The following is a 2,844-nucleotide window of genomic DNA, read 5'->3' on the forward strand; positions in this document are numbered from 1 at the left end:
GTGTCATGTAAATCTTGTTTAAAAGTCGCATGCCTTTTATAGCTATTGTGTATATTGACAATCACATGGGCAAGTATGTGTTGCTTGTATCTCGAGGTGCTAGAATCCTACTCATTTCTTATACTTGGTAGTAGCACCAGAGGTGTATTTGATCAAAGCCTGTTCAATTCATATTTATGGGCCCATCCCCTGGGGTATCCTCTCAACTATCATTGTCCTCCTCAGACAGGGGTGAGAATGGATACTAAGGTCAGTTATACATGTTCAGGGAGTGCTCCTGACACTAGAGATGAGAATGCTGAGAGCCAGCCTCCATGCATTCCAGACAGGCTCTGGGCACCCCATCAGGGCTGACCCTGGGACATGGCACGCCTCAGGAGTCAGCTCTCTAGGACAAGCCCTTCGGCCTCAGCTTGTCTCTACCACTTCTCTTCCACCTCCTCTCAACCATGGTTAGCACACTTGAAAGAAAGCATGGTAAGAATGGAAATTTACTCCAAGTTCAAAAGCAGCCCAAACAGGAAACAAAAGGAGGCCACACAGTGTTGGCCCATTGCAGTGCCCTTGCTCAAAACAAAACCTCCCTGCCTATTGTTTCAAGATAATAAAATTAGGAGAGTGATCTGGTCGTTAAATGTCGTCTTTGGTCTGAGGTAGAAAATGGAGAAAAGGTCTTGAGATTCTTCTGCTAAAGATTCCAGGCATCGAATACCTCACCTGTGGGAGTTCCAGGTCCAGATTTGCTTGTTTCCCTCACATCTGATTAGCACAGAGTACGTTGAGCTGGAAGGTTAAGTTCCACTGAAGATGAGGATTTTCCAAGGGGCTTATTACAGACAACCTTGCAAGAATATTTTTTTAGTTGTTAAGTGCAGAACACGGTTTTATGCCTATTCATGTTTTCAGCCTTCCCCCTTACCTAACACTACCTTCCAAAAGGCTTTAATCTTTAGAGTTAAATCTCCCCCTTGAACGGGCATTGACCACCCCACAGACCATTGTTGGCTAAAACAATTAGCAATGCAGATCCTGAAGGAATCTAAACAAATAGAATAACTAATAAACTTTTAAAGAAGTGAAGATAAGTCCTATAAGAGTCTGCTTTCACAGTTCTTAAAATTAACTATAAAATACATACAATAGATCAGAACCAATATATGCAAAGTCTTCTAAAAGAAAAGACTGCTCCCAGGTCTGACCTTAACCCTATTAAGTATTAACCAAGTAGATATTAACATATCTAAAGCAACTTAAGTCTGATGGGGTAGCCTATTAACCAGGACCTTAGGCACTGGAAGCAAGAATTGGCAGGGGTCTTCAGCACTGAGGTGGTGGGTCACGAGCAGGAGTCAGGGGAGATCTCTGTGTGGGAATGGGTGTGCTGGGGTATCATGGTTTAGCAAATTCAATCATTTAAGTCGTGCAACTATTGCCCCTTGTCTGCTTGTGTACTCACAAGCTATTTAACTTTCTGTGCAGACTTGCCTTCTAGGAGGGAGGAAATGTACTTGTCCATACTCATGAGCATTTATTACATAACTAGAGGCCCAGTGCACAAAATTCATGTATGGGGTGGGGGGGGGTGGGGGGAGGGGAATCCCTTAGCCTGGCCTGCATCCTCTCTCAATCCGGGACCCCTTGTGGGATGTCCGACTGCTGGTTTAGGCCCGATCCTGTGGGATGGGGCCTAAACCAGCAGTCGGACATCCCTCTTGCAATCTGGGACCACTGGCTCCTAACTGCTCACCTGCCTGCCTGCCTGCCTGATCTCCCCTAACCACTCTGCCTGATCGCCACTAACCACTCACCTGCCTGCCTGATCGCCCCTAACTACTCGCCTGCCTGCCTGATTGCCTCTAACTATTCGCCTACCTGCTTCATTGCTCCTAACCACTCTGCCTGCCTGCCTGATCACCCCTAACTGCCTCTGCCTCGGCCCCCTCTGCTGCGGCTTTGTCCGGAAGGTTGTTTGCTGTCCAGTCTAATTAGCATATTATGCTTTTATTATTATAGATGGGATTTGGGACTGCAGTAGCAAACCAAACAGTCAAAAGTCCTGCCCTCACTAAAAAACTTTGTAAGGTGAACTAACAAGTAAATGAGTAAATGGAGTAACATGGCGATAAGGCTGAGGAAGAGGTAGCCAGGCAACAAGGGCCAGTGGCTTCTTCCTCCTAAGAAACAGAAGACAAGAACTTATTAATTACCAGGCAGTCATACTAAATAGGATGCTTTGGGCAGTAAGTAACAGAATACCTGTCTAAACGTGCTCTGTACAACAGGAGTTTCATTCCTGAAAGTAGGAAGTTCTTTTCCAGGTTTGGTGCAGCTGCTCAACAATTATTATCAAGGATGTAATCTGTTCCCATCCTCCTCACCATTCTCAGAATCCTCAGAAGACTCCACTTTTGTCCTTAGGCTGTTGCCTCATGGCCCCAAAATAGCCACCTTGGTTACCGACATCACATCAGGAAGGAGGCAACAAGAATTGTAAGAGAGTCATTCTCTCACGTCTCTCTTTTTATCAGAGAGGAAAATCTTCCCCAGAAGCTCTCCCAAAATACTTCCATTTATGTCTTTTTGGCAGAACTGTGTCACATGGCCATTGCTGGCTACAGAGGAGTCTGGGAAACCATGCATGATCAACCTCTACTGTAGCAGGTGAGCTCTGCCATATTGCAACCAAAGCAGGAAGAATGGCTACTGGACAGGCAGCCCCAGCAGTATCTAATATCACCATACACCATACCATACCTATGTGCCCAGGTCTCACTGGGTAGAGCCAGGTAGTGACAGATAACACTGTCTACTGTGGGAGTCACAGAGGTTAGGCCAGAGACCTAG

The sequence above is a fragment of the Myotis daubentonii genome, chromosome 8, assembly GCF_963259705.1.
Source record: "Myotis daubentonii chromosome 8, mMyoDau2.1, whole genome shotgun sequence".
Taxonomy (NCBI): domain Eukaryota; kingdom Metazoa; phylum Chordata; class Mammalia; order Chiroptera; family Vespertilionidae; genus Myotis; species Myotis daubentonii.